General features: G+C 44.0%; 1 pseudogene; it reads left to right on the top strand.

Annotated features, from left to right (window-relative positions):
* Positions 1 to 421: 421 nt before the first annotated feature.
* Positions 422 to 22,450, top strand: part of LOC142168653 (putative late blight resistance protein homolog R1A-3) — an 88,648-nt pseudogene continuing 66,619 nt past the window's right edge.

The raw sequence follows: 22,450 nt of genomic DNA, 5'->3' as shown, positions 1-22,450 counted from the left end.
GTCGACTAAATACTACTGAAATATTCTTCTCGCAAGAAGTATAATATATTCATCTCTTATTGGAGTATGTAACAATAATACTCACAGACAGAATAATTGGAAACTACTGCAATTTTTAGGAGTGGCTTGCATGATCATTTTGCTACAATTAATTGTCTTTACAATAGGAGGTTTGTGAATGTAGAATCAATGCCTAAAGTGGAAGCAACATTTACAATAAAGTAACAAAATTGGAGGTTTATGAAATTTTCTGTAACCAAAATAGTACAGAATGCCTATAATCTTTCACAAGAACTGTAGCTTCTAACAGTAGATATTGAAAGACATGATCAAAAATGTTGCTCTGAATGAAACTAATATTCCAAGAGTTTGACGAATATTCGCAGCTTCTAACAGGCATTTTCTACTTTATCTACAGATGATGGCACATAAAGACATTTACGATATGTTATATCACCTAAGAATGATCAAGAGTGGAGATAATCTGAATAGTGTCAAGATTGATCAAATTGTGACACTTGAAATGGAGCTAAGATTTTTTACAACTTTCCTCAAATACCATCATGTTCTTTCGCATGATTCCTTAGTCAAAATCACAAAGAAGGCCCAATTGATTGTGGAAATGCTTCAATCAATTTTTGATGGTAACATAGATGAATGCAAAACTAATCTTAATGTGGAAAGGCTAGTATCACATCTGTTAGAATTCAAGGAAGATAATACCAGTCCAAGGTCCAATTATGAGCTGGATAATTCCCATCTGTCAGAATATATGAATTACCTCTACAAGAATCTACTTGATGCGCCGAGGTATCTAGTCAAGTCTGACCCTTTTTTGAGGAAAGGAATCAAAATCCTTCAAAAGACAGATCGATTTTTAAAGCAAGTGAAAATCAATCAAAAGAAAATGAGATTTTTGAGATACTTATATGCCACAGAGATAAATAGTTACGTCGACCATGAGAAGCTGGAAGGTCCGGGGACAATGTGGGGCTGCTCTGTCTTGCTCTTTGGCTTGATGAGGATGGAGATGATACGACTCATATTGAGGGTATGCCTCCTTATCTATTATCCTTTGTTGTGATAGTGGAGCTGGAAATGAAGAAGATTTTTCTCTGTGAATTGAAGGCTTCAAAGTTTAGTTAATCAAGAACTTGCAAGGACAAGAAATTACCAAAAGGATTTTCACATCATCTCTACAATTTGCTAGTGTGTCTCTGAAAATAAAAGTTTAATAACTTCCATTCTAATGTCTCTGCTCGAAATATTGATGTGGCAATAGAGTTCTTGTTGGTTTTTCTTGGTGATGTTCCAAATCATACTATTAATGGTAAGAGGTTGAATGAGGTATTGAAAAATGTTGGAACTCTTGTGGGTGATACAGTTTTTGTAATTCAAAATCTGCTTGCGAGCACTACAATAAAAGATAAAATTAGAAAAATTAATCTTGGATTGATACAAATACTAGAGGAAGTTGAAATTTTGAAGGCAAAAGTGGAGGAGATGTACTATATATCATTAGAATTCACTCCATCTCAGTTTCCCAGAGTTGGTGGATTGAGCTTTCTAGATTCTCTCCTAAAGAAATTGAATGAGATGTTGAAATCTGAAGTAGGTTCAAATTTCATGTTGAAGCTTCACATTGGTATTTTAGAGATAGAGCTGACGTCTCTAACATCCATTTTCAGAGATGTTTCAAAGGTGCACCCTGAACATGAAATTCTTAAAGATATTCCGAGGCATACTATCAATTTGGCATATGAAGCTGAAGTTGTCATTGACTCTATTCTTGCTCAGTATAAGGCTCATTGACATCTTTTTTTTTCTTACTACCTACAATCTTAAAAGAGATCAAGCCTATTAGTGCAGATGTGAGCAAGATTTGGTCGGAGAACATTGCTCTTAAGCATAGCTCTGCGATACAACTATCTAAACATATGCCATCTCAACATAGAAATCTTATGGATGATGAGGAGATAGTGGGTTTTGAGAATGATTCTGAAAGAATAATTCAATATCTGATTCGAGGTACAAATGGGCTAGATGTCATCCAATTATAGGCATGGGAGGACAAAGGAAGACAACTATTGCTAGAAAGGTCTATAATAAAGACATCATTGTTTCTCCCTTTGATAGTCTAGCTATTACGGATATATTAGATATGCCCCAGATCCAATCTCATACTTGATGATTTGAACATATTTTTGTAAATGTTATTTGATATAAAAATATACGGCATTTGATATCCGTTTATCATAGTTATTATTAATTGCTTGATTAATTTAATAGGATCCTTGATTAAATTTTGAGACTTGTCATCATGATGTAAATCATGATAATGAGAGTAAAGTCTCTTACAACTTAATCTAAAATTTGTTCTTGATCGTAGGATTATTGATTTGGACATTAGTAATCTAGTTAGATCAATATTTATGTGATCGTCTTTATGGGATAAAGATTAGTTGATCTCATTAACTGAATCACATAAATAGATGATTCATTGGATAATTCCTAATGGTTAGAATTACCTCAAATTATCAATAGGATATTCTCTTGAAGATTGTGATGTAAGAGTTTCCTTTGATTTGATCATAGTAATTGACAAGTTATTTATTGTGCTTTGATACTAGACACTTATGACCCTAGGGAAATAGTTGAAAGAATATTGGGTATGATTATATACTTGTAGAATTAGTGATTGATTAAGATGGAATCTGTCAACTCTTGGTAATGAGTTTAAGCTCCATGTTGTCATGAATTATAACCAACCAAATTAAGACCTTTGCCAGGGAGATTGAATGAAACTAGAAAAGAGTTTCTTAGGTCATTCATTGGTCGACTATTTTTTACATGAACACATAGTTAGTCGCCTATTAGGATTTAATAGTTGAACCATATCCTAGTGTCACGACCCAAACTAACCCTGTCGTGATGGCGCCTATCGTGGAACTAGGACAACCGACTAATTTCCAAAGCAAACCGATATTCTTATTTCAAAGATAATCTTAAGGCTTTTTAACAAATAAAACCTTCATAAAGGAATTCAAATCAAAAACAAAATGAGGAAAAGAAAATCCCGACATTGGGGTGTCACTAGTCATGAGCATCTACTACCATTTGTCTGACAATATCAAGACTAACATAGTATGGAAAATAGCTAAATACAACTAAATGAAGATAAGAGGGAGAAGAGCAGGGCTGCGATCGTCAGGCAGCTACCTTGCTATCCCCGAGAAAGATCTATAACCAGAATAATCAACAACGGCTACCGTGTCCAGCTATACCTGGATCTGCACACAAGGAGTAGAGAGTAACGTGAGTACGCTAACTCAGTAAGTAACAACAATAATTAAAGACTAAGTAGTAGTGACGAGCAATAAGCATATAAAGTCCATACCACAAAAATTCAGTAAAGTACAACATGCTCTAAAAATCAGTGTTTGAATCAAATCATCTCGTTTAAAACCTCGTTCCATTAAAAATCATTTAAAGATATTTTTCAACAGTTTCAAATAGAGGCTCAATGCAAAGGTGAGCAAAAATGATGAAATCATAAATAACAGCCCCTCAGGCATACCTCACAATCACTCGTATACAGCCCCTCGGGCAAACCTCACAACCACTCATGCCTCTCGGGCATACCTCACAATTACTCATGCCATTCGGGCATACCTCACAGTCACTCATGCCTCCCAGCCACTCATCACTCGGCACTCGGCATTCGGCACTCACACTCAGTAGGTACCTGCGCTCACTGGATATGTGTGCAGACTCCGGAGAGGCTCCTTCAGCCCAAGCGCTATATCAAGCCAAATCATGGTATAAATCACTCAGGCCCTCGACTTATATCAAACATGCTGCGGCGTGCAGCCCAATCCCATAAATATCCTCATAAATCAGGCCCTCGACCTCACTCAGTCATAAACCTCTCGAGCCACTCGGGCATTTCAGTAAAAACAGGGTACTCAGCCCAAAACATCATTTATTTGCATCAAAATAGAATAAGAAAAATTGAGTTATGCAGTAAACAGGTACAACCATGATTGAGTATAAATTTTCAATCGAAACAGTGAGAAAATAGTAAGAAAAGGCCCCTAAGAGTCCAAATAGCACTGGAACAAGGCCCCTAAGTATCATATAGTTTCAACAAAATATGCAACTTTACAGTTGCTACGGGATGGACAAAGTCACAATCCTCAACAGTGCACGCCCACACGCCCGTTATCTAGCATGTGCGTCACTTCAAAATAGTAGAATGATACAAATTCTAGGATTTCATACCCTCAGGCCTAGATTTACAATTGTTACTTACCTCAAACCGGTCAAATCTCTGCCCCTCAATGCTCTTGCCTCTCGACTCGGCCTCCAAATGCTCCGAATCTATTCACAATCAGTACAATACTATCAATATACGCTAATGGAATGAATTCCACAAGATAAACTATCAAATTAGCCCATAATTAGCCCAAAATTGGCTAAACCCGGCCCCCGAGCCCACGTCTTAAAATCCGAAAAAATTTGCAAATCTAGGAAGATCGTCCACTCACGAGTCTAACCATACCAAATTTATCAAAATCCGACATCATTTTGTCCTTCAAATCCTTAAATTACTCTCCAAAATTCCCAAGCCCTAACCCCACATTTTCACTAATTCAATGATTAAACAACAGGAAATAACCGTATATACGAGTATTAGGGTTCACGTAACTTACCTCATTGATTTCCCTTCAATCACCCTTCAAAATCACTCCAAAAGCTCCAAACACCGACTTGAAAATGGTGAAAATGAACCAAATTCGCGAAGGGTTCTATTTATGGTTTCTGCCCAGGTTTTTTGCACCTGCGGACCATTTCTCGCTTCTGCACCACCGCACCTACGAAAACATCCATCGCAGGTGCGTAACTCACTTAGGAGCCCAGGTTCCGCATCTGCGGCCCAAAATCTCGCGCCTGCGAAAGCGCACCTGCTCATTTACTTCCGCTTCTGTGAAGCCTGCCCAGATTCCTCCTCTCCGCATCTGCGTCCCAGGTCTTGCACCTGCGGTCTCGGAGATGCGGCCAATTCTTCGCACCTGCGCATCCTGCGTAGCCCAGCACTGCCCGCTCCTGCGGATTCCCCTTGCGCACCAGCGACCTCGCACCTGCGACTCTTCCTTCAGCAGGTGCGGAAATAGTAGTAGCAACAGCTTCAGCTGCATTTTCCAACTTTCACAAATCCGTTAACCACCCGGAATCACCTCAAGGCCCACGGGACCTCAACAAAAAATACCAACAAGTCATATATCAACATACAAACTTAGTCGAACCTCCAAATCACTGAAAACAACATCCAAACACCAAATTACCCTCGGATTCAAGCCTAAGGATTTCTAAATTTCTAAATTCGGCAACCGATGCCTAAACCAATCAAACCATGTACGAATGACCTCAAATTTTGCACATACGTCACAAATGACACTACGAACCTACTCCAACTGCCGAAATTTCTTTCCGACCCCGATATCAAATTTTACACTGCCGACCGAATCGCCAAAGTTTCAACTTTTCCTAATTCAAGCCTAATTCCACTCCGGACCTCCAAATCACATTTCGGACGCGCTCCTAAGTCCAAAATCACCTTATGGAGCTAACAAAACCGTCAGAATTAAATTCCTAGATTGTTTACACATAAGACAACATCCAGTTGACTTTTCCAACTTAAGGTTCTAAATAAGAGACTAAGTGTCTCATTCTACTCCGAAACCACTACAGACCCGAACTAGCCAACTCGATACAACACAATACGGCTAAATAACACATAAAGAAGCAGAAATGGGGGAAGCTGGTCTATAACTCTCGAAACGACCGGCCGGGTCGTTACATCCTCCCCCTCTTAAACAACCGTTCGTCCTCGAATGGGTCTAGAACCGCATCTTCCGCTCGGTCTCCCAGGTGGCCTCCTCCACAGGCTGGCCTCTCCACTGCACCTTCACCGAAGCTATATCCTTTGATCTCAACCTTCAAACCTGCCGATCCAAAATAGCCACTAGCTCCACATCATAAGTCATATCACCCTCCAACTGAACCGTGCTGAAGTCCAAAACATGGGACGGATCTCCAATATACTTTCGGAGCATGGAAATATGAAACACTGGGTGCACACTCGACAATATGGGTGGCAAGGCAAACTTATAAGCCACCTTCCCAATCCTCAAAAGTACCTCAAAAGGCCCAATGAACCGGGGGCTCAACTTACCCCTCTTCCCAAACCTCATAATACCCTTCATGGGTGATACCTTCAGCAAAACCTTCTCCCCAACCGTGAAAGATACATCACGGACCATCCTGTCCGCATAGAACTTCTACCTAGATTGCGTCGTGCGAAGCCACTCGTGAATCAATTTCACCTTATCTAATGCATCCTGGACCAAATATGTACCCAAGAGTCTATCCTCACCCGGCTCAAACCATCCAATCGGAGATCTACTCCTCCTCTTTTATAAAGCCTCGTACGGAACCATCTGAATACTCGACTGATAACTGTTGTTATATGCAAACTCCGTGAGTGGGAGAAACTGGTCCCATGAACCCCCAAAGTCAATGACACAAGTGCGCAACATGTCCTCCAATGTCTGAATAGAGCGCTCGGACTACTCGTCCGTCTGAGGGTGAAAAACTATGCTCAACTCAACCTGAGTACCCAACTCTCGCTTCACTGCCCTCCAAAACTGCGATGTAAACTGAGTGCCCCTATCTAAAATGATGGAAACTGGGACACCATGCAGGCGAACAATCTCTCGGGTGTAAATCTCAGCCAACCGCTCTGAAGTGTAAATAGTACCAACTGGAATGAAGTGTGCGGACTTGGTCAGCCGATCCACAATAACCCAAATAGCATCGAACTTCCTTGAAGTTAGTGGGAGCCCAACTACAAAGTCCATGGTGATCCACTCCCACTTCGAGTCTAGGATCTCTAATCTCTGAAGCAAGCCACCCGGTCTGGGATGCTTATACTTAACCTGCTGACAATTGAGACACCGAGCTACAAACCCAACTATATCCTTCTTCATCCGCATCCACCAATAGTGCTACCTCAAATCCTGGTACATCTTCGCGGCACCCGGATGGATGGAATACCGCGAACTGTAGGCCTCCACAAGAATCAACTCCCGAAGCCCATCTGCATTAGGTACACATATCCGGCCCTACATCCTCAACACACCATCATCACCAATAGCCACATCCCTAACATCACCTCTCCGAACCCTGTCCTGAAGAACGAGCAAGTGGGGGTCATCATACTGACGCTCCCTGATACGGTCAAAAAGAGAAGACCTGGAGACCATGCAAGACAACACCCGACTCGACTCTGAAATATCCAACCTCACAAGCTGGCTCACTAAGGTCTGAACATCTAATGCCAAAGGTCTCTCTACTGATGGAAGATATGCTAAACTCCCCAAACTCTCTGCCCAACGACTTAAAGCATCGGTCCCCACATTGGCCTTCCCCAGATGGTACAGAATAGTGATATCATAGTCCTTAAGAACTCCAACCATCTCCGCTGATGCAAATTAAGATCCTTCTGCTTAAACAAGTGTTGTGCACTCCGGTGATCAGTATAGATCACACAATGAACCCTATACAAATAATGACGCAAAATCTTCAAGGCGTGAACAATGGCTGCTAACTCAAGATCATGGAAACGATAGTTCTTCTCATTGGTCTTCAACTGGCGCGAGGCATAGGCAATCACCCTACCCTCCTTCATCAAAACACAACTAATGCCTATCCTCGAGGCATCATAATACACGGTGTAAGAACCTAAAGCTGATGGCAGAACTAACACTGAAGTTGTGGTTAAAGCAGTCTTGAGCTTTTGAAAGCTCTCCTCACACTCATCCGATCCCTGAATGGAGCACCCTTTTGGGTCAATTTGGTCAAGGGAGATGCAATAGATGAAAATCCTTCCACAAAGCGACGGTAGTAACCCACCAAGAAAGCTCCTAATCTTCGTGACTGAGGACGGTCTAGGCCAACTTTGCACCGCCTCTATCTTCTTCGGATCCACGTGAATACCCCCACTGGACACCACGTGTCCCAAGAATGCCACTGAAATGAGCCAAAACTCACACTTGGAGAACTTTGCATAAAGGTTATCCTCCCTCAATCTCTGTAATACACTCCTCAAATGCTGAGCATGCTCTTTCTGGCTACGAGAGTATACTAGGATGTCATCAATGAATACAACAACGAATGAGTCCAGTTAGGGATGGCATACATTGTTCATCAAATGCATGAACACTGCTGGGGAATTGGTCAACCCAAAAGACATTACTAAGAACTCATAATGGCTATATCGGGTCCTGAAAGCTGTCTTAAGAATATCCGAATCCCGAATTTTCAGCTGGTGATAATCGGACCTTAAATCAAGCTTGGATAACACCCTCACTCCCTGAAGCTGTTCAAATAAATGATCAATACGAGGCAAACGATACTTGTTCTTGATTGTGATCTTGTTCAGCTTCCTATAATCAATACACATTATCATGGAACCATCCTTCTTCTTGACAAATAGAACCAGTGCACTCCAAGGTGACACACTAGGCCGAATAAACCCTTTATCAAGGAGTTCATGAAGTTGTTCTTTCAACGTCTTCAACTCCGTTGGTGCCATACGATATGGTGGAATAGAAATTGGCTGAGTGTCACGAAAAATCACGGACCATTGGAACATAATCAATAGTGGGAGTCTCTACACTAATATCCCTCACAAAAGCCAAATAAGATAGGCAACCCTTCTCAACCACACACTAAGCCTTCAAGTATGAAATCACCCTACTTGGTACATAAATTACAGAACCGCTCCACTCAACCCTTGGAAATCCCGGCATAGCCAATGTCACCATCTTAGAGTGATAATCTAAAACAATATGACATGGAGATAACCAATCCATACCCAATATCACATCAAAGTCAACCATACTGAGCAACAAAAGGTCCACTTAGGTCTCAAGACCCATAATAGTCATCACACATGACCAATATACGTGGTCGACAACAATAGTATCACCCACAGTAGTAGATGCATGTTAAGATAAAACTAAAGACTCACGAGGCATATCCAGAAAATAGGCAAAATATGAGAAAACATATGAATACGTGGAACCAGGGTCAAATAATATTGATGCATCTCTGTGACAAACTGAGACAATATCTGTAATCACAACATCTGAAGAAATAGCATCTGGTATGGCAGGGAGGGCATAGAAACGAGCCTGGCCACCCCCTGATGTGCCTCCCCTTCTAGGGCGACCCCTAGCTGACTGACCTCTACCCCGAGCTGGCTGGGCGGGTGGTAAAGTCGAAGGATGACTCCTCTGCTGAGATATACCTCCATGAAGACGAGGACACTGCCTCCACATATGCCCAAACTCCCCACACTCAAAACAACTCAATGTTGCTGGTGCCGAAAACTGAAGGGAACCCCTAGCACTAGGATAACTGGTAGAAGAACCTGGCATAGAGGAGCCCTAAAATAGTGGAGCATGGGACGAACTCTGAGCTGGAAGAGCACTAAGTGATGAGTGGCCGTGATGAGAACTATGAGAACCATGGCCAGAACCACTGAATCCACTCTGACCACGAGGCCTCTTGGCCTCCTTGTCAACCCTCTCCTGGCCATGAACCATCTCAATCTGTCGAGCAATGTCGACAAACTCATCAAAGGTAGCACCAGACACCATCTCTCTGGTCATAAGCAACTGTAGCTGAAACGTGAGACCATTAATAAACCTCATGATCCTCTACCTGTCCGTGAAAACCAACCAGATCGCATGATGGGCCAACTCGGAGAACTGCATCTCGTATTGTGTCATAGACATATCACCCTGGCGAAGCCGCTCAAACTATCTGCATAGCTCCTCTCTGCAGGACCGAGGCACGATCTTCTCCAAAGAGACCAAAGAGAACTGTTACCAAGTAAGGGGTGTTGTGCCAACTGGCATACGCCCCTCGTAAGTCTTCCACCATCTGAGTGCGGCCCCTGAGAACTTAAAAGTAGTGAATGAGACCCCACAAGTCTCCAGAATACCAGCAGTATGGAGTATCCTCTGACACCTGTCCAAGAAGTCCTAAGCATCCTCTCTCTCTGTGCTACTGAAAGGTGGAGGCTAGAGCCTCCGAAACCTCTCCAACCTACACTGATCATCCTCAATCATAGCAGGAACCACATAATCATGTGCAGCTGCAACCGGCTGGGCTGGTGATGCCTCCGGTGTCTGAAGTCCCAGAACAACCTGCTCGGGTGTGCGAGCGACGGGAGTCTGAGTGCCTCCCCTGGCCTGAGAAGTGGTTATGGCCATCGAGATAGATACCTCCTGAGCAAGGCCAGTACACGCTGTCAGAATCTGAGCTAGGGCCTCCTGAGGGCCTGGAATCACAACAGGCACAGGTGGTGCCTGAGCTGGTGCATCAACAATTGGAACCTGGTTCTTATCTGGCACAACTGGTGTATCTGCAGGTACTTCCCCAGTTGTTGTACACATTACACCTCTTCCCCTACCACGGCTTCTACCGCAGCCTCGGTCTCTCGCGGCACTGGTGGCTGGCCCTCCTGACCGGTAGCACGAGTCCTCACCATCTGTGAGAGAATCAAACAACCGATGTTTAGTTAATAGAATCAAAGATTTGCATGACAAAAATTCAATAATTTGGAGTTTCCTAAAGGTTCTGTAGCCTCTCGGAGATAAGTACAAACGTCTCTGTACCAATCCGCAAGACTCTACTAAACCCGCTCATGACTCGTGAGACCTATGTAACCTAGGCTCTGATACCAATCTGTCACAACCCAAACTAACCCTTTCGTGATGGCGCCTATCGTGGAACTAGGTAAGCCGACTCATTTTCAAAACAAACCGATATTCTTCTTTCAAAGATAATCTCAAGGAATTTTAACAAATAAAACCTTCATAAAGGAGTTCAAATCAAAACAAAATGCAGAAAAGAAAAGCCCGACATCGGGTTGTCACTAGTCATGAGCATCTACTACCATTTGTCTGATAATATCAAGACTAACATAGCCTGGAAGATAGATAAATACAACTAAAGGAAGATAAGAGGGAGATGAGCAGGGATGCAATCGCCAGGCAACTACCTTGCTATCCCCGAGAATGATCTGTAATCAGAATAATCAACAATGGCTATCGTGTCCAGCTACACCGTGATCTGCACACAAGGTGCACGGAGTAACGTGAGTACGCCAACTCAGTAAGTAACAGTAATAATTAAAGACTGAGCAGTAGTGACGAGCAATAAGCATATAAAGTCCATACCACAAAAATTCAGTAATGTACAACATGCTCTAAAAATCAGTGTTTGAATCAAATCATCTCGTTTAAAACTGAGTTCCAGTAAAAATCATTTAAAGATATTTTTCAACAGTTTCAAACAGAGGCTCAATGCAAAGGTGAGCAAAAATGATGAAATCATAAACAACAGCCCCTCGGGCAGACCTCACAAACAATCGTATACGGCCCCTCGGGCAAACTTCACAATCACTCATGTCTCTCGGGCATACCTCACAGTCACTCATGCCTCCCATTCACTCATCACTCACACTCAGTAGGTACCTGCGCTCCCTGGGGATGTTTACAGACTCCGGAGGGCTCTTTCAGCCCAAGCGCTATATCAAGCCAAATCATGGCATAAATCACTCAGGCCCTCGGCCTATATCAAACATGTTGTGGCGTGCATCCCGATCCCATAAATATCCTCACAAATTAGGCCCTCGGCCTCACTCAATCATAAACCTCTCAAGCCACTTGGGCATTTCAGTATAAATAGTGTACTCAGCCTAAAACATCATTTATATGCATTAAAATAGAATAAGAAAAACTAAGTTATCTAGTAAACAAGTACAACCATGACTGAGTATAAATTTCCAATCGAAACAGTGAGAGGATAGTAAGAAAAGGCCTTTAAGGGTCCAAATAACACTGACACAAGGCCCAAACATGACATTCAGCCCAATTTACAGAAACTCTTTCTAAAACATATAAGTATCATATAGTTTCAACAAAATATGCAACTTTACAGTTGCTACGGGACGGACCAAGTCACAATCCCCAACAGTGCACACCCATACGCCCGTCACCTAGCATGTGTGTCACTTCAAAAAAATAGAATGATACAAATTTCAAAATTTCCTACCCACATGACTAGATTTACAATCGTTACTTACCTCAAACCGGTCAAATCTCTACCCCGCAATGCTCTTGCCTCTTGACTCGGCTTCCAGATGCTCCAAATCTATTCACAATCAGTACAATACCATCAATATACGCTAATGGAATGAATTCCACAAGAAAAACTATCAAATTAGCCCAAAACCTGAAATTGGCTCAACCTGGCCCTCGGGCCCACGTATGAAAATTCGTCAAAATTTACAAAACTAGGAAGCTCGTCCACTCACGAGTCTAACCATACCAAATATATCAAAATTCGACATCATTTGGTCCTTCAAATCCTTAAATTACTCTCCAAATATCCCAAGCCCTAACCCCTCATTTTCACTAATTGCAATGATTGAACAACGGGAAATCACCATATATACGAGTATTAGGGCTCAAGAAACTTACCTCACAGATAGCCCTAGAATCACCCTTCAAATTCACTCCAAAAGCTCTGAATACCTACTTGAAAATGGTGGAAATGAACCAAATTCGCGAAGGTGTCTATTTATGGTTTCTGCCCAGGTTTTTTGCACCTGCGGAAAAATCCATCGCAGGTGCGTAACTCACTTAGGAGCCCAGGTTCTGCATCTGCGGCCCAAAATATCGCGCCTGCGAAACTGCACGTGCACATTTACTTCCGCTTCTGCGAATCCTTCCCAAAGTCCTCCTCTCCGCATCTGCGCCCCAGGTCTCGCACCTGCGGGCTCGCAGATGCAGCCAATTCTTCTCACCTGCGCATCCTATGTATCCCAGCACTACCCGCTCCTACGGACTCCCCTTTCACACCAGCAACCTCGCACCTGCGACTCTTCCTTCCGCAGGTGCAGAAATAGAAGTAGCAACAGCTTCAGCTACATTTTCCAACTTTCATAAATCCGTTAACCACCCCGAGGCCCTCGGGACCTCAACCAAAAATCACAACAAGTCATATATCAACATACAAACTTAGTCGAACCTCCGAATCACTCAAAATAACATCCAAACACCAAATTACCCTCGGATTCAAGCCTAAGAATTTCTAAATTTTCAAATTTGGCAATCGATGCCGAAACTAACCAAACCACGTCCGAATGACTTCAAATTTTGCACACACGTCAAAAATGACAATACGAACCTACTCCAACTTTTGAAATTCCATTCCTACCCCGATATCAAATTTTCCACTACCGATCGAATCGCCAAATTTCCAACTTTTGCTAATTCAAGCCTAATTCCACTCCGGACCTCCAAATCACATGCCGGATGCGCTCCTAAGTCCAAAATAACCTTACGGAGCTAACAATTATTGATGGTCTCACTTTTCAGCTACAGTTGCTTATGACCAAAGTGAGGGTGTTTGGTGCTACCTTTGATGAGGTTGTCGACATTGCTCGACAGATTGAGATGGTTCGCGACCAGGAGAGGGTTGACAGGGAGGCCAAGAGGCCTCGTGGTCAGAGTGGATTCAGCGGTGCTCCTTTTGGGGGTCAGTTTCAGCACGGTAGAGGTCGTCATTTCAGAGAGGCTCAGTCAGCTTGGCCATTTCCCCGTGGTGCATCATCTAGACATGGTTCTCACAGTTCTCATCATGGCCACTCATCACTTAGTGCCCTTCCAGCTCAGAGTTCATCCCGTGCTCCACTATTTTAGGGCTCCTCTATGCCAGGTTCTTCTACCAGTTATCCTGGTGCTAGGGGTTCCCTTCAGTTTTCGGCACCAGCAACATGAAGTTGTTTTGAGTGTGAGGAGTTTGGGCATATGTGGAGGCAGTGTCCTCGTCTTCATGGAGGTCTATCTTAGCAGAGGAGTCAGCCTTCGACTTCAGCACCATTTACTTTACCACCCGCCCAGTCAGCTCGAGGTAGAGGTCAGTCAGCTAGGGGTCGCCCTAGAGGGGGAGGCAAATCAGGGGGTGGCCAGGCTCATTTCTATGCCCTCCCTGCCATACCAAATGTTATTTCTTCAGATGCTGTGATTACAGATATTGTCTCAGTTTGTCACAGAGGTGCATCAGTATTATTTGACCCTGGTTCCACGTATTCATATGTTTCCTCGTATTTTGCCCATTTTCTGGATATGCCTCATGAGTCTTTAGTTTCATCTGTACATGTATCTACTCCCGTGGGCGATACTATTGTTGTGGACCGCGTATATTGGTCATGTGTGGTGACTATTGGGGGTCTGGAGACCTAAGTGGACCTTTTGCTGCTCAGTATGGTTAACTTTGATGTGATATTGGGTATGGATTGGTTATCTCCATCTCATGTTGTTTTAGATTATCATGCTAAGACGGTGACATTGGCTATGCCGGGATTTCCAAGGGTTGAGTGGAGCGGTTCTATAGATTATGTACCAAGTAGGGTGATTTCATACTTGAAGGCTCAGCGTATGGTTGAGAAAGGTTACCTATCTTATTTGCCTTTTGTGAGGGATATTAGTGTAGAGACATGCACTATTGATTATGTTCCATGGTGCGAAGTCGCTCCTGAATCAATTTCACCTTATCTAATGCATCTTGGACCAAATATGTACCCAAGAGCCTATCCTCACCCGGCTTAAACCATCCAACTGGAGATCTACTCCTCATCCTATATAAAGCCTCGTACGGAGCCATCTGAATACTCGACTGATAATTGTTGTTATATGCAAACTCTGCGAGTGGAAGAAACTGGTCCCATGAACCCCCAAAGTCAATGACATAAGAGTGCAACATGTACTCCAATATCTGAGTAGTGCACTTGGACTAATCGACCGTCTGAGGGTGAAAAACTGTGCTCAACTCAACCTGAGTACCCAACTCTCGCTTCACTGCCCTCCAAAACTGCAATGTAAACTGAGTGCCCCTATCTGAAATGATGGAAACTAGGACACCATGTAGGCAAACAATCTCTCGGATGTAAATCTCAGCCAACTGCTCTGAAGTGTAAATAGTACCAACTGGAATGAAGTGTGCGGACTTGGTCAGCCGATCCACAATAACCCAAATAGCATCGAACTTCCTTGAAGTTCATGGGAGCCCAACTACAAAGTCCATGGTGATCCGCCCCCACTTCGACTCTGGGATCTCTAATCTCTGAAGCAAGCCACCCAGTCTGTGATGCTCATACTTAACCTGCTGACAATTGAGACACCGAGCTACAAACCCAACTATATCCTTCTTCATTCGCCTCCACCAATAGTGCTGCCTCTAATCCTGGTACATCTTCGCGGCACCCAGATGGATGGAATACCGCGAACTATGGGCCTCCATAAGAATCAACTCCCGAAGCCCATCTACATTAGGTATACATATCCAGCCCTGCATCCTCAACACACCATCATCACCAATAGTCACATCCCTAGCATTACCTCTCCGAACCCTGTCCTGAAGAACGAGCAAGTGGGGGTCATCATACTGACGCTCCCTGATACGGTCAAAAAGAGAAGACCTGGAGACCACGCAAGACAACACCCGACTCGACTCTAAAATATCCAACCTCACAAGCTGGCTCGCTAAGGTCTGAACATCCAATGCCAAAGGTCTCTCTACTGATAGAAGATATGCTAAACTCCCCAAACTCTCTGTCCGATGACTCAAAGCATCAGCCACCACATTGGCCTTCCCCAGATGGTACAAAATAGTGATGTCATAGTCCTTAAGATGCTCCAACCATCCCCGTTGACTCAAATTAAGATCCTTCTGCTGAAACAGTTACTGTAGACTCTGTTGATCAGTATAGATCACACAATGAACCCCACACAAATAATGATGCCAAATCTTTAAGGCATGAACAATGGCTACTAACTAAAGATCCTGGAGAGGATAGTTCTTATCATTGATCTTCAACTGGTGCGAAGCATAGGAAATCACCCTACCCTCCTGCATCAAAATACAACCAATGCCTATCCTCGAGGTATCATAATACATTGTGTAAGAACCTGAAGCTAATGGAAGAACTAACACTGGAGCTGTGGTTAAGGCAGTCTTGAGCTTCTGAAAGCTCTTCTCACACTCATCTGACCCCTGAATGGAGCACCCTTTTGGGTCAATTTGGTCAAGGGCGATGCAATAGATGAAAATCCTTCCACAAAGCGACGGTAGTAACCCGCCAAGCCTAGAAAACTCCTAATCTTTGTAGATGAGGAAGGTCTAGGCCAACTCTGCACCGCCTCTATCTTCTTCGGATCCACCTGAATACCCTCACTTGACACCTCGTGTCCTAAGAATGCCACCGAACAAAGCCAAAACTCACACTTGGAGAACTTTGCATAAAGCTTCTCCTCCCACAATACAATCCTCAAATGCTGAGCACGCTCCTCCTGGATATGAGAGTAAACTAGGATGTCATCAATGAATACAGTCCTCAAATGCTGAGCATGCTCCTCTTGGCTACGAGAGTAAACTAGGTTGTCATCAATGAATACAACAATGAATGAGTCCAGATAGGGATAGAATATACTGTTCATCAAATGCATGAACGCTGATGGGGCATTGGTCAACCCAAAAGACATTACTAAGAACTCATAATGGCCATATCGGGTCCTGAAAGCTGTCTTAATAATATCCGAATCCTGAATCTTCAGCTGGTGATAACCGGACCTCAAATCAATCTTGGAGAAAAAGATACTTGTTCTTGACTGTGACCTTGTTCAACTTCCTATAATAAATACATATTCTCATGGAACCATCCTTCTTCTTGACAAATAGAACCGGTGCACCCCAAGATGACACATTAGGCCGAATAAACCCCTTATTAAGGAGTTTCTGAAACTATTCTTTCAACTCTACCAGTGCCATACAATATGGTAGAATAGAAATGGGTTGATTGTCTGGCACCAAATCAATACCAAAGTCAATATCCCTGTCAAGCGGCATGCCCGACAAGTCTGCAGGAAATGCATCCGGAAAATCACGGACCACTGGAACAGAATCAATAGTGGGATTCTCTGCATTAATATCCCCTTCAAAATCCAAATAAGATAGGCAACCCTTCTCACCCATATGCTGAGCCTTCAAGTATGAAATCACCCTACTTGGTACATAATCTACAGAACCACTCCACTCAACCCTCGGAAATCCCGGCATAGCCAACGTCACCGTCATAGCGTGAAATCCAGAACATCATGACATGGAGATAAGCAATCCATGCCCAATATCATATCAAAGTCAACCATACTAAGCAGCAAAAGGTCCACTTGGGTCTCCAGACCCCCAATAGTCACCACACATGACCAATATACGTGGTCCACAATAATAGTATCACTCACAAGAGTAGATACATGTACAGATAAAACTAAAAACTCATGAGGCATATCCAAAAAATAGGCGAAATATGAGAAAACATATGAATACGTGTAACCATGGTCGAATAATACTGAGGCATCTCTGTGACAAACTGAGACAATACTTGTAATCACAACATCAGAAGCAATAACATCTGGTCTGGCAGGGAGGACATAGAAATGGGCCTGGACACCCCCTGATCTGCCTCCCCCTCTAGGGCGACCTCTAGTTGACTGACCTCTACCCCGAGTTGACTAGGCGGGTGGTGAAGTAAATGGTGCTGAAGTCGAAGGCTGACTCATCTAATGAGATAAACCTCCATGATGACGAGGACACTGCCTCCACATATGACCAAATACCCCACACTCAAAACAACTTCCTGGTGTTGGTGGCAGAAACTGAAGGGAACCCCTAGCACCAGGATAACTGGTAGAAGAACCTGGCATAGTGGAGCCCTGAACTATTGGAGCACGGGACGAACTCTGAGATGGAAGGGAACTAAGTGATGAGAACTGTGAGAACCATGTTCAGATGATGCACCACGGGGAAATGGCCGAGCCTGTCTGAAATGACGACCTCTACCGTGCTGAAACTGACCCCCAAAAGGAGCACCGCTGAATCTACTCTGACCACGAGGCCTCTTGGCCTCCCTGTCAACCCTCTCCTGGCCGCGAACCATCTCAATCTGTTGAGCAATGTTGACAACCTCATCAAAGGTAGCATTAAACACCCTCTTTCTGGTCATAAGAAATTGTAGCTGAAAAGTGAGACCATAAATAAACCTCATGATCCTCTCCCTGTCCGTGGGAACCAACCAGATCGTATGACGGGCCAACTCGGAGAACCGCATCTCATACTGTGTCACAGACGTATCACCATGGCAAATCCACTTAAACTATCTGCTTAGCTCCTCTCTGCGGGACCGAGGCATGAACTTCTCCAAAAAGACCACGGAGAACTACTGTCAAGTAAGGGGTGCTGCGCCAATATACCTATGCCTCTCGTAAGTCTCCCACCATCTGAGTGCAGCACCGAAGAACTGAAAAGTAGTGAATGAGACCCCACAAGTCTCCAGAATACCAGCAGTACAGAGTATCCTCTAACACCTGTCCAAGAATTCCTGAGCATCCTCTCTATGTGTGCCACTAAAAGGTGGAGGCTGGAGCATCCCAAACCTCTCCAACCTATACTGATCATCCTCAAGCATAGCAAGAACCACATAATCCTATGCAGCTGCAACAGACTGGGCTGGTGGTGCCTCTGGTGTTTAAAGTCCCTGAGCAACCTCCTCGGATGTGCGAGCGATAGGAGTTTGAGTGCCTCCCCCGACCTGAGAAGTGGTTACGGCCGTCGAGATAGAGACCGCCTGAGCAAGGCCAGTACACGCGGTCAGAATCTGAGCTAGGGCCTCCTGAAGGACTGGAATCACAATAGGCACAGGTGGTGCCTAAGCTAGTGCATCAACAATTGGAACCTGGTCCTGATCTGGGACAACTGGTGGACCTGCAGGTACTGCCCCAGCTGCTGTACAGGTTGCACCTTTTCCCCTACCACGGCCTCTACCGCATCCTCGGCCTCTCGCGACCCTGGCTGGCTGTACTGGTGGCTGGCCCTCATAACCGGTAGCATGAGTCCTCACCATCTGTGAGAGAATGAAACAACAGATGTTTAGTAACTAAATCAACAGATTCGCACGACAAGAATTCAATAATCTGGAGTTTTCTAAAGGTTCTGCAGCCTCTCGAAGATAAGTACAGACATATCCATACCGATCCGCAAGACTCTACAAAACCCGCTCATGACTCATGAGGCTTATGTAACCTAGGCTCTAATACCAATTTGTCAGGACCCAAACAAACCCTGTCGTGATGGCGCCTATCATGGAACTAGGCAAGCCGACTCATTTCCAAAGCAAACCGATATTCTTATTTCAAAGATAATCTCAAGGCTTTTTAACAAATAAAACCTTCATAAAGGAGTTCAAATCAAAAACAAAAATGCAGAAAAGAAAAGTCCGACATCTGGATGTTACTAGTCATGAGCATCTACTACCATTTGTCTGACAATATTAAGACTAGCATAATCTGAAAAATAGCTAAATACAACTAAAGGAAGATAAGAGGGAGAAGAGCAGGGGCTGCGATCGCCAAGCAGCTACTTTGCTATCCCCGAGAAAAATCTGCAACCAGAATAATCAACAACCGCTATCGTGTCCAGCTACACCTGGATCTGCATACAAGGTGCAGGGAGTAACGTGAGTACGCCAACTCAGTAAGTAACAACAATAAATAAAGACTGAGCAGTAGTGACGAGCAATAAAGCATATAAAGTTCATATCATGAAAAATTCAAAAAAGTACAACATGCTCTAAATATCAGTGTTTGAATCAAATCATCGCATTTAAAACCCAGTTCCTGGAATAATCATTTAAAGATATTTTTCAACAATTTCAAACAGAGGTTCAATGCAATGGTGAGCAAAAATGATGAAATCATAAACAACAGCCCCTCGGACATACCTCACAATCACTCGTATACATCCCCTCGGGCATACCTCACAATCACTTGTATACATCCCCACGGGCAAACCTCAGAATCACTCATGCCTCTCGGGCATACCTTAGAATCACTTATGCCACTCGGGCACACCTCCCAGTTACTCATCACTCAGCACTCGCACTCAGTAGGTACCTGCTCTCACTTAGGGTGTGTACAGACTCCAGAGGGGCTCCTTCAGCCTAAGCGCTATATCAAGCCAAATCATGGCATAAATCACTCAGGCCCTTGGCCTATATCAAACATGATGTGGTGTGCAACCTGATCCTATAAATTTCCTAAAAAATCAGGCCCTCATCCTCACTCAGTCATAAACCTCTCAAGACACTCGGGCATTTCAGTAAAAATAGGGTACATAGCCTAAAACATCATTTATATGCATCAAAATAGAATAAGAAAAACTGAGTTATGCAGTAAACAGGTACAACCATGACTGAGTATAAATTTCCAATCGAAACAGTGAGAGTATAGTAAGAAAAGGCCCCTAAGGGTCCAAATAGGTGTACTCCGTCTATCTAAATAGTAGCTGGCTTACCTCCCCCTACCTGGCCTCCACCTCTAAAATGACCCCTACCTACCTGTCCTCCGCCCCTGGGTGTTCGGACAGCTGGTGCTGAAATCATGGGCTGATGACCCTGTTGTACTACCTTGCCCCAAATCCTAGGGAAGAACCTCCGCACATGACTAGGATCCCCGCACTTGAAACAATCTCTCGGTGCGGTGATCTATTGTCCTGAAGTCTAACCCTGATGGCCTGAATACCTACTGCAAGAACCATAAATGGCCGGTGGGGGTAAGAACTCTCTGGCATGGCACCGAAATAGGCACTGGAAGAACCCTGGTGTCCTGAGTACCCACTAGAAGAACCCTGGATAGCTGGTGGGCAGTAAGAACTCTACGGCATGGAACTGAAATAGGGCCGCACTGGAGCACCCCAGTCGGGGCATCTCTCTCAGGAATAGCGGACCCTCTTGTCCAACTACATATTCTCTATACCTCTATAACGGTAACCCTCACTCCTCTGAGCAATCTCTACTACTAGCTGATAGGAAGTCCCCATCTTAACCTCCTATGTCATAGTAGCCTGAATACCCGAGTGCAACCCTGCAATAAACCTCCGCCTCAGTAGGAAGTATCATAAGTTCATGGCGAGAGAGATCAAAGAGTCTCGCCTCATAATCGGTCACTAACATTTGACCTTGCTGCAACTGCTCAATCTAAAACTGCAACTCTTCCCTCTGGGAGGGTGGAATATACCTATCCAAAAAAGGCTTATAAACTAATCCCAATACATGGTAGGAGAACCTGTTGGTCTACTGAGAAGATGGGACTGCCACCACCTACGGGTCCTGTCCTCCACTTGGAAAGTAGTAAAATCCACCCCATGGGACTCTAGTATACTCATGTTATGCAGTATGTCCATGCACCTATCAATAAAGTCCTGGGGGTCCTCATGTCGCTCACCTCTGAAGACAGATGGGTGAAGCCTAGTCTATCTATCCAATAGCTTATATGGCTCACCGACCGCAACTAGTCTAGGCTCAGGTATAGCTACTGCAACTGGCTAGGCTTCGCCCACAGGTGGTGCACCCAGGGTCTGATATACGGTAGTTATATATCCCAAAGCCTGGGAAGTAGGGGTCTGTGCTCCCCCTCCCGGTTGAGATGTGGCGGGGGATGCTGGAAATAAAACAGCCTGGGTCATAGTATCCATGAACCGTAGCATACAGCCCATGAACTCCTGAAAGCCCGTTGCTGATATGAAATCTACAAGGGTTGGCTCTGATGTAGGCACCTCGCCCTATTCTTCAATAATGGGATCCTCTATAGGATACGCTGGCGGCATGGATGGGGCAACTCAGGGAAGTCCTCGTCCCCTACCTTGAGTTGGTTCCCTTCCCCGGCCTTAGCCTCAGCCTCTAGCAACAGGGGGAGTAGCTTCTCCCGGGTGTGAAACATCCACCGTGCGCATTCTCACCATCTGTGAGAGAATAAAAGAAAGAACCTTAGTACACCATCAACTGCACAATAGGAAATAAAGAAAGAATAGTTTCCTAACACCTTATAGCCTCTCGAAGATAAGTACGGACATCTTCGCACCGATCCGCAAGACTCTATTAGGTATGCCCATAACTTGTGAGACCTACGTGTACCTAGTGCTCTCATTACATGTTGTCACGACCCATATTCCATAACAGGCTGTGAGGGCACCCAACGTTGTCGCTAGGCAAGCTAACAATGAACTAACCACGTGATTTCTCCTTTTTAATAAATTTCCAAGTAATTAAATTTTTCCTTAATTTAAAAGAGTTTAAGAAAAACATAGATTTAGAAATAATAAAAAAAACCAAAAGCAACTAAGTGCAATCATAACCCTGAAATAAACCAAGATCACGAGTCTACTAATGTGTGCCAAGACCTGGTGTCACAAGGGTATGGAC

The sequence above is a fragment of the Nicotiana tabacum genome, chromosome 14, assembly GCF_000715075.1.
Source record: "Nicotiana tabacum cultivar K326 chromosome 14, ASM71507v2, whole genome shotgun sequence".
Lineage (NCBI taxonomy): Eukaryota > Viridiplantae > Streptophyta > Magnoliopsida > Solanales > Solanaceae > Nicotiana > Nicotiana tabacum.
Note: the sequence above shows the minus strand (reverse complement) of the source record. Positions and strands in the feature narration are given on the sequence as shown.